The sequence below is a fragment of the Lepidochelys kempii genome, chromosome 1 (assembly GCF_965140265.1).
Source record: "Lepidochelys kempii isolate rLepKem1 chromosome 1, rLepKem1.hap2, whole genome shotgun sequence".
Classification (NCBI taxonomy): domain Eukaryota; kingdom Metazoa; phylum Chordata; order Testudines; family Cheloniidae; genus Lepidochelys; species Lepidochelys kempii.
In genome coordinates this window covers 243,548,024-243,563,075 of record NC_133256.1, presented here as the reverse complement: position 1 = coordinate 243,563,075, position 15,052 = coordinate 243,548,024, and the positions used below count along the sequence as shown (strand labels likewise).

The 15,052-nt window shown below is 42.2% G+C and overlaps 1 protein-coding gene across 7 annotated transcripts in view; it reads right to left on the bottom strand.

Annotated features, from left to right (window-relative positions):
* RESF1 (retroelement silencing factor 1) overlaps nucleotides 1–15,052 on the bottom strand; it is a 54,891-nt gene that overhangs the window by 15,161 nt on the left and 24,678 nt on the right. For 2 of the 7 annotated variants that reach the window (XM_073321601.1, XM_073321610.1), the window contains exon 2: nucleotides 6,305–6,346. The exons of 2 other annotated variants lie outside the window; for them this stretch is intronic. The gene's annotated coding sequence lies outside the window, so the exon portion shown is untranslated. Of the gene's footprint in view, nucleotides 1–6,304; nucleotides 14,239–15,052 lie in introns of those variants that run through there. 3 more of the 7 variants (XM_073321576.1, XM_073321592.1, XM_073321583.1) reach the window with 3 other exon arrangements.

Sequence of the window (15,052 nt, the reverse complement as noted above, 5' to 3'; positions counted from 1 at the left end):
TGAGGATGAAGTGGTCATGTGGAGAACTGCCATGATGAAGGAAGCATTGACTGCAGAGTCCTGCACTAAGGTGCAATGTGCAGCAAAGATGTGCAAAGAACTCCGCCTGGTTACTCTACATATGTCTACAAGAAGCACATCCTGCAGGGAGGCCATGGTTGAAGCCTGAGCTCTTGTGGAGCGAGCCTGCAACAGTCAGGAGAGGTAGGCCTGACAACTGGTAGAAGAGTTTAATGCAAATCAAAATCCACTTCGAGATTCTCTTCGTGGAGATGGTTTGCCCAGAGTATCTCTGCTATTGAAACAAATAGTCTAGACGACTTCCTAATTGGTTTCATTCTCTGCAAGTAGAATGCCAGAGTTTGCTGGATGTCGTGGGACTGGATAGACATTCCTCTGTAGTTGCATGCAGTTTCTGGAAGAAAATAGTAAGAGAATGGCTTTCCTGCTGCTCAATAGGATGTTGCACACTTTTGATGAACACGCCTGTTCTAGAGAAGATGCCCATCCACATACCACACTCTGAGGTAAAGCATCTGAGGATCGGGATGTCTGATTCTGCCATTGTGCTGTGTCAGTAGCTCAGGGAAAATGGGGATGGGAACTGGGGGACGAGTGGACATGAGGAGGAGGTTGGGAAAAAGGAAATGTCTGGGCCAGCAGAGGGTGATAAGGATGACTGTCGTCTGTCCCATCTGATCTGTCCCATCTGATCTTGTGGAGTACTCATGGCAGAAGGTGAAGAGGAGGGAAGACATAGTTGATCTGTCTAACCAGCAGAGTATGAGAGCATCATTCTAAGAATGGCAATCAATACCCCCGCAGAGCAGTATGTGCTGCATCTGTTGTTGATGGGGAGGCGAAGAGGTCCATGGCCGGAGTTCCCCATTGGTCGAAGATGTCGTGAACCACGGTGTTGAGAGTTCCCACTCATGGTTGATCACAAACCATTTGCTGAGTGAGTCTGTGATCACATTCTGAGTGTCCAGAAGACAAGCTGCAGAGAACAGGATCCAGTAGGCCATGCACCATTTCCAGAGGTTGACTGCCTCTATACACAGAGTGATGGATTTTGTGCCCCCGTTTGTGGATGTAATGAAACAGTAGTGGTATTGTCCAACATACTAAGAACATGATGGGACTGGATGGATGAGAGATATGCTTGGCATGCCCTCCTTACCACCTGGAGTTCCAGGATGTTGATATGCCTCCTTGATTCCTAAGGAATCCATATGTCCAGTGTCATGTGGTCTCCCATGTGTGCTCCCCATACTATGTGAGATGTGTCAGTGATGACTGTCCTGTCCAGGGAGGAGAGGAGAAAGGGGACTCCCAGGCAAATCCGCCGGGGATCCATTCACCACTGCACAAAAGAGAGTACCATGGGGGCAACTGTCAGCATAAGGTCCACGGTGTGCTACATGGGTGAGTAAACTCTCAGGAGCCATATCTGAAGGCAGAGGCATATGTGCATGAGGCCAGGTTGCCAAGGAGGCATAAGGCAAGTCCTGGCTGGGGCAGAAGGACTGTTGACTACTTGGACTATGATTTCCTGTAGAGTCTGGAACCTGTCCCTTGGAAGGTAAGTTTGTGTTGATGAATCCCTCTATAAAGTCTTGGGATTGCGTGGGGATTCATTGTTGATTTTTCTACGTTGATGCAGACTCTGAGGGACGAAAGGAGTCCGTGCAACATGGAGGTTGAAAGCTGATCTTCCTCCCTGGATCACGCCGCTAGGAGCTAGTCATCTAGACAGGGGAATACAAGCACCACATAATGCCTGAGGTAGGGTACCACAATGGAGAAAATCCTTGGTGAAGATCCTGGGAGCAGCAGTGAGTCCAAATGGCAAGACCTTGTATTGAAAATGTGGTGGACCAACTATGAACCTCAGGAACAATCCGTGGATAAGATGAATGCCTGCGTGAAAATAAGCATCTGGCATAGTGAGAGCCATAAACAACAAGACAGTCTAATGATGGGGTGATTATTGCTAATGTGACCATAGAAAACTTGAGTTTGCAGATGAAGTGATTGAGATGGTGGGAGTTCCAAAATTGGTCTCCATGCATCTTTTTGGAGGGGGGAATCAGGAAATAAGTTGAATAGAAACCAGTCCCTTGATATTCTGGAGAAACCTGCTCTATTGCCCCTCTTTGTAGTAGGGAGTCCACCACTAAAGTGAGGATGCTGTTGTGAGAGTGGGCCCTGCGCCTCTAGTCAGAGAATTTTGACAGAACTACCCGGCTGGGCTGCACATGCACTCTCCCTATCTCACACCTGCAGCGGCAGTTAACTAGTGCTGTGCAGCTGCGCCCCTTTCCCTCCTTCCCTCAGTCCCTTCTCTACTGCAGAGGACTTCAGTTAGAACTCCCAAGTAAAGGGGAGGAGAGTGGGTAGTGAAGCACCCACAGGAAGACACACCTTGAAGAACATCAGTTACTGCAAAAAGTGAGTAACCCCCTCTTCTTTCTTCAAGTGTTGTCCCTGTGGGTACTCCACTTTAGGTGACAGTAGAGCAGCACCCCTCAGAGGGATGGAGGAGCTTCGGAGTTAGGTCTGAATGGATGATAAGATTGTCTCTCTCAGCCAAGTGACAGATGGTGAATCCTGGTCAATGACAGTGTTGTATGAATGTGTGAGACGATGTCCAAGTGACTGCTTTACATATGTCAGTAATAGGTACGTCATTCAAGAAGGCTATCAATGTTTCAACTGATCTTGTGGAATGTGTTTTGACTCATGATGGGAGTTGTAGCTCATGTTGACAGAAGCAAAGCTGGATACAACTTGAAATCCTTTTGGAAAGTCTCTGCTTACATATAGGTTTGCCTTTAACCCCTCTGTAGTGGAGAGAAACAATTTAGGAGTTTTTCTGAATGGTTTGATCTGTTTGAGATAAAAGGTTAGTGTCCTTCTGATGTCCAGGGTCTGGAATGCCGCCTCTTGTCTGTTCCTGTGAAGTTTAGGGAAGAATGTGGGACGATGAATGGGTTGGTTGAGGTAGAAAGAAGGACTTTAGGTAAATATGGAGGATGTAGTCTTAGGGTGACTTTATTCTTGAGAAAGATCATATATGGTGGGTACACCATAAGGGCCCCAAGATGTCCTACACGCCTTGCGGACACGATGGCAATGAGAGAGGCTACTTTCATGGAAAGGTATAGTAGTGAGCATGAAGCCAAAGGTTCAAATGGGACGCTTGTGAGAGATCGAAACACTAAAGTGAGGTCCCATGGAGGAGTTGGGGCTCTGGGTTGTAGGTAGAGATTGCGTACGCCCTGTAGAAATCTTTGGTAATTGGATGACCAAACACTGAAACCTCATCCACCTTATGGTGGAAGGTTGTGACTGCTGCCAGGTGTACTTGGAGCGAACTCACTGAGACACCAGATTTCTTAAGATGAAGTATGTAGTCCAGGACTAATGGCAAGGTAGACATGGAGGCTTCAATTTGTTTGTTTAGGTACCATGTTTGAAATCTCTTCCATTTGTGGAGGTATGTTGAGCGTGTAGTTGACTGTCTACTGTTTAACAAAATGTCTGACTTCCTCATAGCAGATCATCTCCTTGCCTTGGAACCACTGAGGAGACAAGCTCTCAAGTGGAGTATCTCCAGGTTCAGATGCAAGGTCTGACCTATATCCTGTGAAAGGAGATTTGGAAGAAGTGGGAGGACATGTGGAGGGCATGCTGACATCCACTGTAGGTATGAATACCAGGTTTGCTTGGCGATGCAGCGGCTATCAGGATGACTTTGGCTTAGCTGGTCCTTGTATGACCACAGACAGCAACAGGGTAGAAAGGAAGGTATACAGGAGACGTGTGCTCCATAGGATGAAAAAGGCATCGCCTGTGGATCTTGGTCCCAGGATCCTATTAAAGTTGCAAAGTGAAGAACTCAAACATTAGGAAATGTCAGAATTACCTGTGCACCCTTGGCAGCTTTGTTTCCCCTCCACGTCCAGGCCGCCCACTCTGGTTCCCAGTCCCAGTCTTCTCATACTGGGAGTCTCAGTTTCCTTCACCTCCCAGCTCATAATTTGCCTTGCTGGCTCCCAGACCTAGTCTTTTTACTCAGTCTATTCCAGTCTCCACCCCCTACCAGCCTCCAGCTCCAGTCTCCATCCCAGGATTCTTGTCTATTCCTCTGGTCCTCCCCAACATGTCCTACATCTGGCTCTTATCCCCTCTGCATTTGAGTCAGTCTTCTCCACAATGCTGCGGTGCCCGCAGTGGGGAGCATGTGTCATTGAGAACACTGAAGAAACAGGCTCCCTGCTCTCATTTCCAGTGCCTGGCCCTACCTCAACCTAGAGCAACCATTACAGGGAAAGACTGTCTTCACTCCTGTAGCCTTAGGCTGAAGCATGCTCACTCACTCTGGAGACAGCACTTGTAGTCTGGTCACATGTAGAAGCTGCGAGAGGAAGAAGCATGTTCAGCTGCTCTATTGCCAAATCTATAGCCTGGTCAGCATTAGGAGCCTGGTCAGCATTTGGAGCTGTGAGGAGATGGTGCATACTCAGTATGGGCAGAATCTTCAGAGATTTTAGCTGTTAAGCTCTAACGAGTTTCCACTGAGCATGTGTGAACAACAATTTTTAACGGCTTATAACTTGACCAAATTTGAGTGCATTTTCACGGGAACAACAAAAGATGTATCACTAATACAAAGCCACCTCCCTGCCAAGTTTCAAGTCCCTGCTCCAAGTCAGGGGAACACCAAAGCTTTCCTAAGAAAAGGTAACCAGGGATTTTTTCAACAGTGAAAAACAAGCTCCATTCTCTCTAGCTCCACTCTCAGAAACAGTTGAACTGTTTTGGTTGAAGTCTTCCAAAAACATTCAGACTGGGAAACCTTAGTAACAGGCAGTGCTACCTGCTCCATCTAGAATGAAAATTCCCATAATCTTTATGAGGTAGTTTGATATTATCTTCATTTTACAAAACGGGAATCTGAGACAGAGTGGCTTGCCCATAACAACCAAGGGCGAGTCCCCTGGCACCCAGAGTTGTGGTTTAGATCTCGAGAACATTTAGTTCAAGTCTAGCAGAAATAAGGCCTGAAGTTGATAAACTGCAAGAGTGCTAGCCTGAACTGGATCATACAGTAAGAATATTCAATAGGATGCTTTTCGCAATTATAGAAGGAAGGATAGTCTTGTGGTTGAGGCTTAGGACAGGGAACCAAGAGATCTGGATTTGCTCCCAATTCTGAGCAAGACACTTACAACTGTGGGGGAAATTACTGTTGACCTAACCCCTTCCCATTCTGCGGCACAATCTATGCATTATATGCAACATATGCAAGAGCTGTAAGGCAAGAGGCCTACAGGCCTGTATACTGTAAGACTTGGCTTAAGCTAAAAGCATTTACGTATGCTGGGCTGTGGCACTTGACACAGATAATGGACTAGGCCAATCTCTAACTAGAAAAGAGCCAAAAGGGCCTCCAGAAGAGTCCCTAGCTGTCCATTATATGCACCCTCCACCCTGCAAAAGTCCCTAGTCAAAACGCTGCCACAGCAAACCACAGATCTTGATAATAACAAGGTGCGTCAGCACAGTGCTAATTATGAAATGGTCTTTCCATTATCTCCTCATAAGGCTTTATTAATAATGCTTGAGTGGTGAAAAATAACTAATAAGGAAATGTATCATTTGGCTTGGATTTGGACCTATATAAGACTGGTATTATAGGGGCAGAGTAGAAAGAGACCAGGGTGGTACCTGCGTGTGACCATCTCTGTCTCCCTCTCCCTGCATGCTTGTATTCAATAAAAGGCCTCAGATTGTTTGAGCCAAACAGATGGTGTGACTCGTTTTCCACAACACACTCTACCCTATAAAGTGGAAATACTGTTTAAGTTCATGGAGTAGTGAGAGGCTGAAGTCAGTGTTTGTAAAGCCATTTTGTGATCCTTTATTAACTTCCTGTACCTTTTTAGCATCTGCTAGGTTCAAGGACAGTCACTTGCAGATACTTATTTAAGCAAGTATTACAGACCTACATATACAGAGAGATGCATAACGACAGTGACAATCAAAGGAATACAAAAGCCAAAATAAGATTCTGCAGAAAGAGTAAAAACAAAAAAACCCCCCAAACCCTGAATGTATATGAGGAAACCTAAATGCCAGATTTGAACAAGCACGTTTTACATACATGAACCTTATTCTTCCTCCAAATTAGGTTATGTTTTGTGAGTTATAAAATAATTTCACACTTACCGAAACCATGACAAACAAACTCATTGATCAAATTCATTATTAAGTTTGTGTAACAATGAAAACCACTTACTCTGATGGTATTTCGGACAGGAGGCTTCCCTCTTCATACAATCTGCAATATAACAAAAATTAGACACTAGAAGCCAACAGAAGTTGAGAATAGCAGCCCCTAGTCAAAAGGAATTTTAAATTACCTGTGCTTACCTCAAGCTAATTTGAGAGCTTCTGTTTATGGTTTGTTTTTGTTTTTTTAATAAATACAACATTTAGACCAGTGGAGTTTTATTTGTCCATCCCCTTCCTTAGTTTACTACTTCATGCATATAGACAGGTAGTATTCTCTAAATTGCAGTTAAGTTATCAGGCTGTGGCTCTTCAAGACACTGTCAAAAAAACAGACCATATAGCTTAACTGGGCTTTGATTTATTTAGTTTAATAGTGCTTTAGAGAATATGGTTATCTTCTTGGAAGATTACCACTTTATTTCATCACCATCATTGGTACTTATTAACCCCATTTGGTATTTGCCTTTTCTCCTTTAAAACATCTAAACCTAAAAGCTTCTCTCTTTTGAGAGTGAGTGGGGAAGGAAAGGGAATTTTGTCCCCTTATACATGTCACCCTTGGCCTACATAGAGTTCTGCTTCTTCAGGTAGCAGATTGATTTGTTAGAGAGCTCAAGGAACTTATCTTCCTCCATAAGGCCTATGGTTAGCCACCTGCAAGTGCAGATCTAATACTGAATTAATACATTTGGAAGTTTCTACATCTCCTGGGTGTCTTGTTTTTAGAGATTCTCATCAGGAACTTCAGGCACCCTATCCAAGGGCTTTATATTAACAGAGCCTCATCCATGTGTCATGTGGCTCATATAGATCACAGCATGATGCTACAACAACAAACTGCCTTGAGATCAAACCAGGAAAATGTCTTGAACCTGTAAATTCAAGTAAAAAAACCTCCAAATCATTTCTCCAGAATCATCCTTATTGCCTTACCACACTATAAAAGTTAAAGGAAGGTCATTAATGATGCATAACTCCTAAGATTTATTTCCCATACTTCAGGGAAAGGGAAGAAGAGAGACTGGTTCATGACGAAAATACAGTGTAGCGTCTATGTTTACCAAGCAGTTGTATTTTTAAATTGTTGCAACTTTTTGGGGAGAAGGGTGGAAAAGTAGAAGACAGTGATCAGAATGGGAAAGTGTGTATCTGCAACATGTAAAACTGTCACATTTCTCTCCGTCTACAATCAGAATTGTTGTAAACATGTAGGATATAAATATAGCTATGTGAGCGAGTGATTTTTGGAACACTGTGAAGCTGCGAACCTTTCCCCGGAATGGTCAAAGTTTTAACGCTTTCCATATTGAGTTATCTAAATCAAACCCTCTTACATTCCTTTTGTCAAACCATTTCCAAATTTTAGGAGCTTTACTAGTGGTTTCCCTTCAATTTGCTACTCACTGAAAATGAACAGTTTTTGCAAGCAAAAGGAAACTGACTTCCTATTTTGGCAGAGCCCAGCCACGACTGATTTTTCAAGCTACCAGCAGCCTTATCTTTGCCTCAAATATCAAAATGTTCATAATTCTTTAGATTGGGAGTAATAAAATACTGTTATTGGAATTTTTAGTATTTTTTGTTCTTTCCACTACAATTAACAATGATTTCAGTAATCTTCACTCTAATATACTCTGTACTCTAGGGGTGGATCCAGCCTGCAAGCCATTTTAAACCAGCCCACGAGCCACAAACTAAACTAAACTCAATTTAAGAAAAGGTATTTACAAAGGAAATCTACTATTAACATTAAACTAAACTTAAAAAAAAAAGCATTGCAACTATCAAACCAAACAAGTAATTCTCAATATTGGATTGGAGGTTAAATCAAATCAAATTAATACAAAAATTAGTTAATCACTCCAAGGATTAAGGATTCCAAGAAGATGTCTACCTATTTGCTTATAAATCCCAACTAAAGATTTACCAGGCTCAATTAAATCTACAATTTGAATGATTAAACATCTTAATATGAAATCAAATTACCTAATGTCTGAATCACTATCTCAGAGCCAATTATAAAGCTTCCTTAAGATATCAGTTCTTATGTGGTAGCTAACCCTTTCTACTCCCCATATTTCCCCAAGAGATATTGATCAGAACACTTTTGATAAACAGAAGTTTGACAACTCTTATTTACCATAAATTACAGATGACAATCTGAATTTCTCAAGACTTTAAAACATAAAACACAGAACACATTTTAATGAATAATTTTGTGAGAAAGTATTTAAAGCTGTTTAACCCTGCAAAACATTTGAGGCCTTCCCCAGGTGGACTTTATGGGTGTTATCATGCACATAGCCACACTTTCACATCCTACCCTAAAAAAACCCACCACGAAAGAAGACTTGGACATCTGCAACTAAAAAAAAAAAGACAAAAGGAGGTTTGCCAACTCTTCATTCAGCTCTGAGTCTTCTGGTCTCTCAGAGTAAGAGCTAGAACTGCAGACAAGGATCCAGATGGTGATGTTCTCCTGGCACAGTGCTTCTTGCTAGCAGTTCTTTGGGTGCAGAGAAAGAATTTGGTTAAAAGCCTGGAGTGGCTTGTTTGTTGACATCATAACTTCTCCCCAAGCTCTTAGGATTTCTGAAATGTCAGTCTTCCTTCAGATGGCTTGTTGACCTGTAAAGTGAGGTTTCTCAAACTCACCCTTGATTCTTAATAGTTTGTGAACTTTGCTTCCTCCACCTTGCATTGCCTTTCTCTTTAGACAAATCAGGTGTGAAACATACTGTGCAACTTGGTCCAATCAAAATTAGGTTATCCTTAGCAAGAGTTGTGTCTGAGTTAATGACTACTTGATTTTTGAACAACAGACTCAACAAGTTATTTAACCAAAGATTATCAATCAGATTAGTACAGCACTATACAGAATACAGCAAGAAGAGATGCATTATCACCCTTGATGTGATAAAAAGCTGGTTCTGTGTCTCTTCTTCACTGCAACTGGTGGGAAGCACAGTTTCATTCCCGAAATTCCAAAAACACTGTCATTATATCGGGTTTTTAAAACAAAAACCCTATATAATTCTTTGCCAAAAGAAACATACGTTCTGATTTCATTTCTTATACATTCTCAGTTTACCTGATTTATGTGTGAAGGCATAATTATTTACAGCTGAGAGGACTAACAATTCACCAAGATAATATCTTTCAGTGGGTCTTTCTTCCCCCATAATCATAATCATTCCCTAATAGGAAACATCTGTTTAACAATCATCCGTCATCAGTTTCCCAGGTTTATATATGCTTATGTAAGGATTATATAATTTATTTCTTTTAAGAGAATGGTTTCTAAGACTATCTGGAGTTTTACAGACATGGAGATGCCAAGGATTCTTAGATACAGCCTAATACATACAATTCCTGAGTAGAGTTATTTACAGGTCAAGAGCTAGTATTCTGGGCTTTAGAATTCAAACACACACTCTGCTAATATCAAAGATTCTAAAGAATAATTTATTTTTATGTTAATGAAATATGCAGAAAGGAAAGGACTAAAAGGGTTAATATTTACTAACAGGTAGGTATTAACACAAGCATCAATTTGTAAGAGCCCCACTTAAATCAGTGATGCAAAAAAATTTGGTGTTATTTGTATCTCAAAGACTATAGGTTTGTGACCTCCGAAAAACAGTAACAAAAGCAACATGTGACCACTTTTAAGGAAGCTGGCATGGTCTCATGTGAATGAAAAGTCATAAGATGACATTGTATCACCAGTTTAAGGACACAAAAAATATATAAAATGGTATAAAAATTGATGATTGGGAAAAACTAGCAACAAAATATACTCTCCATTCATCAGCAAAATTCAAAAGTTCAAACTTATGATCAGTTCCATCATCTACAGTTTCTCCTCCACTAATTTAGAACCAGACAATTGATCCTATCAGCAAGGCATTTATGCAGTAAGCTTCTTATGCTGCGTTATAGATCAAACAGCTTATCTTTTGAAATCAACATCTTGATAAAAAAAATTTTTTTAAGCTTAGAATGAAACTCATTTGAAACACAGAAGACTTAAATTAATATTTTAGCTGAGGTTTGTATACCCACACATGCTATTCTCCTCAAAACATTTCAGAATTAGGGACCAAGAACATTTCAGTGTTTTGTGACACACAAATCTCAGATCATATCTGCTACTATCTTACATCTGGCTCCGTCAAACACACTAGATGCTAAATCTCACACCACATTCTGCGCAGTCCAACCCCAGAAACTTGAGATCCTCAAAACACTTGTTTTGATGAGATGCCTGATGTTGGCATTGCTATCCCATCTGCATTGGATCCAGCTAGCTCACAAAAGCTTATGCTCAAATCAATTGGATAGTCTCTAAGGTGCCACAAGTACTCCTTTTCTTTTTGCGAATACAGACTAACACGTCTGTAACTCTGAAAGCTACATCCTTGTTCTCCAACTGCCTCTCCTGCTTCCTGGATGCCTGGACTCAGATTACTTCAAATTGCTGGGTTCTCAGCACAGCAGAACTGGGTTACACCATTCAATTCCCAGACAGCTGCCGTGGCACCAGGTGAAGTCCTGGCAACAACTCCCCGATGCTTGAGGGCACCAGTGGTGCCAAGTCTTGCCCCTCTGGGGACGCCGGTACCAGTAGGGTAAGAAGGTCCCTGGCTGCTGCGAATGCCTCAGGAGCCGACAATACTATGAACTGTGCAGTATGCTGTCTGCCCCAAGGAAGCTGTTCCTGTGCCAGTGGAGCTTGCGGCAGCACTGGAGTTGCGGCGACCTGAGTTGCAGTTCTGGGAGAGAAGAGCAGGTCTCACTCTCACGGTCTTTTTGCCTTTGGCATCGGGGACTGACTCTTCTCTTGGTGCTTACGGTGCTTCTTCTTAGGCACCGGGGAAGACAATTGGTGCTGTGAATCCAGAGGTTGGGAGAGCTGCTTGGTGTGAAGTTCAAGCGTGGCTCCAAGGCAGGTCTTAAGGCTGCCTCCATGAGGAGGACCTTCAGTCTTGCTACTCAGTCCTTTTCAGTTTGCAGTCTGAAGTCCCTGCAGATTTGGCAGCGGTCCTTCCTATGAGATTCCCCCAAGCACTTGAAACAGCTCAAGTGCGGGTCTGTCATAAATATAAAGGGAAGGGTAAACACCTTTAAATCCCTCCTGGCCAGAGGAAAAACCCTTTCACTTTAAAGGGTTAAGAAGCTAGGATAACCTCGCTGGCACCTGACCAAAATGACCAATGAGGAGACAAGATACTTTCAAAGCTGGAGTGGGGGGAGAAACAAAGGTTCTCTCAGTCTGTGTGAGGCTTTTGCCAGGAACAGAAAAGGAATGGAGTCTTAGAACTTAGTAAGTAATCTAGTTAGATATACATTAGATTCTGTTTTGTTTAAATGGCTGATAAAATAAGTTGTGCTGAATGAAATGTATATTCTTGTTTTTGTGTCTTTTTGTAACTTAAGGTTTTGCCTAAAGGGATTCTCTACGTTTTGAATCTGATTACCCTGTAAGGTATTTACCATCCTGATTTTACAGAGGTGATTCTTTTACTTTTTCTTCTATTAAAATTCTTCTTTTAAGAACCTGATTGCTTTTTCATTGTTCTTAAGATCCAAGGGTTTGGGTCTGTGTTCACCTATGCAAATTGGTGAGGATTTTTATCAACCCTTCCCCAGGAAAGGGGGTGTAGGGTTTGGGAGGATTTTTTTGGGGAAAGACGTTTCCAAGCAGGCTCTTTCCCTGTTATATTTTTGTTAGACGCTTGGTGGTGGCAGCAATCAAGTCCAGGGGGGAAAGGAAAAATAGTTTGTACCTTGGGGAAGTTTTAACCTAAGCTGGTAAAAATAAGCTTAGGGGGTTTTTCATGCAGGTCCCCGCATTTGTACCCTGGAGTTCAGAGTGGGGAAGGAACCTTGACCGGTCACCCAAAGGAACAGACTTACCACAGAAGGCGCAGGGCTTGAGACACAGCGACTAAGGTATGCCCTGGAACTGGGAATGCAAATTACCCCACTAGCTAAGCACGGAGGCGTCCAAAACTATTAAATTTACTCAACTAATTCCTAACAAACTACAATAACCATTTACACTAAGAATTGGAGAAAAAACCACTAGGAGGATTGGCTGAGCAAAGAGGGGTTCCAGCAACCAACACAGGCGGTAAGAAGAAACTGAAGGGGAGGGGGGTCAGCAGGGTCCTTTATATGAGCACTATGAGGGTGTGGCACCAGAGGACACTGTAGCCAACTCGACAGATACCACTGGGGAAAAAAATTCTCAAAACTGTGGTCTGGGCGCACACGCACCTACATTGGAATAGACATGTGCAAGCACTCGAACAAGAACAAGTGTTAAAAGCCTACAATGTGTCTTAAATTGTAATCAGTTGTTTGTTCTCTTATCATTGGAAGGCAAAAATAGGTTACCCAGGGTAACTCTCCCGAGTTTACCAAGGGTTCCCTCAAAACAGCCCACCTGTTCACCAGTTATCCTGAAGTATGGGTCTCCAGGGCCAGCGAGCATCTTGGGTTTGCCAGGGGTTCCCCATTTAGAAGCTCTCCAGAATAGCTTGGACCTGTGACCCCCAGTGGACACACACACAGCCCTCCAACGACTGACACAAGCAGTGTTCTTTTCTAAAATAAGGCACCCTTTTATTGGTGCAAACAACAATCCAACACAACAATATAAAACACAAATCCCTTATAAGTTAAGGAGTACTCCAAATCATGTTGCCTTACGGAAGTGACGCTAAGCGATACGTCCCGCTTCAGATTGCTAGTCTTCCACTAGTCGCTGACAGCAGTTCTTAGATGTTCTTTAGATCTTACAACACTATATATATAAATAAAAAATATGTGTGTGTGGGGGGGTAATAAAGATAATGGGTGAGTGTGTGTTGACTGTAAGAGGCCTTTATATATATAAGGCCTTTTACAATCAACACAAAAACGCCCATTCATCTTTATTAACCTCTCCGAACACATATATACACAAAACACTCTACTATATCTGTGACCATAGCAGTAACTGTAAGTTTTTCTGACAGACTTACTCCAGTGACTATGCTGCATTATCTCTCCCACGCGTACTCAGAATCTTTGTTCATCTCTCTCCTCAACTGTCCCCCTCTCTCAACTGCCAGACTGACCTTTATACCGTTTTTCAATTCTATTTTTAGACAGGACAGCATCCTACTTATTTACCTTCTTTTGCTAATTGTCAGTTCTATTTTTAGACTTGCAACCGTTATTTACCTCAGTGTTATGATCTTAAGTCATTGTTTACCACCCTTTTACTGCCAATTCTCTATTTAGCCCAATGCGATCTGCAGTTTCCATCTAATGGTGGAGTGACTATTACTTATTGAAAATGGAAGCCAGGGACACAAAACAGAATCTGGGGACTTTCACTGGCATCAGTCCTAGTTTTAGTCAGTTATGCTGATCACAAACTACTGCCTGTAAGACTTGCACTGCTAATATTATCCTATCTCAGTTCAGCAAAGCCTAAATCCCTCTGTGAGCATTACTTACTTGCCCTGTGCATGTTCCAAGTTAATAAGTTATAACAAATTTTATCAGTATTATAGCCTGCTTCAGGAGACCCTCATTGAGAAAAAGGTTGGGGTCTGGAAGTCAGAGCCAGAAGGCTGAGCTCCAGCTAGGAAGAGCAGGGAGTGGTAGCTTCACAGACTGTGACAGAAGAATAGCTCTGGGTGTGATGGAAGATTCCAGAGCCAAGTATGAACTTTGTGTGTGGGGTGGACTTTATTTTGAGACCTTGAGGATTGTACTTGATTTTTTTTGTTATTAAACCAGTTCCAGGCAGGGATGGTGGTAGTCATGAGGCTGTTTGGAGTTCTTAGAGGGCCCTGAAGAGGGGAAATAGAGGCATGGTGCCTCAGAGCCACCACTGGCCATAAGAGTGCGCTTTGGAGACAGCTGAACTTGTTATAGGCTTAAAAAAAGTCCCCAACTTCTGTGAATCTTGAATCTTCTAGCTGTCAAACAACTCTATTGATCTATGACCCTTCCCTCTCATATTTCACTAGTACAGCTGGGACAACAGACACTTCTCACTGAGTTAACATTTTTTAATGGATCCCCATTTCATCATCATTTCAGAAAACATCTGCAATAACAACTGGCGATTGAAAAGGAACCAGCCCTGCTCATATTTCTGTAGACACCTTTAGCAGTTTGAGTGGCCTCTTTCCCAGACATCTGTTTTCCCATAGACTTGGGCTAGCCATAATGAAGTACAGTCCAATATTCAATATTCAATTCCTAAATATAGGTCATTCACAGATTATAAACCAACACTTTGGCCTTACAACTTATACACATTCTTTGCTAATACCATGAAGATTTTGGGAGAATGAATAATATGGGAATTTAAAATACAAAAAGGAAAAGAGGACTAAAAGGATTAATATTTACTAACTAATACTAATACCATCAATTGACAAACTAAGGTTCAGCTAAAGTACAAGGAATTGTAGATATGAGCATTATGACTTTGGTTCATGCATAAAGGATCATGGGAACCTGGTTCAACTGCTAACAGCAATGATGACTGAATAACCTAGAGGTCATCTTCTGTCTAGCAACTCTTTCCCCCTTTACATTGCTTCTTTTGTTGCTGCTTACAAAGAGAGGACAGGACGAGTGGCAACACTTGTTGCTTCTTCTGATGAGGCTGCGTCAAATCTAAGAACTGATTAGGAGATCAAAACTTTCATTCAAACCTCACTATCACAGGTGCAGTCTTCAT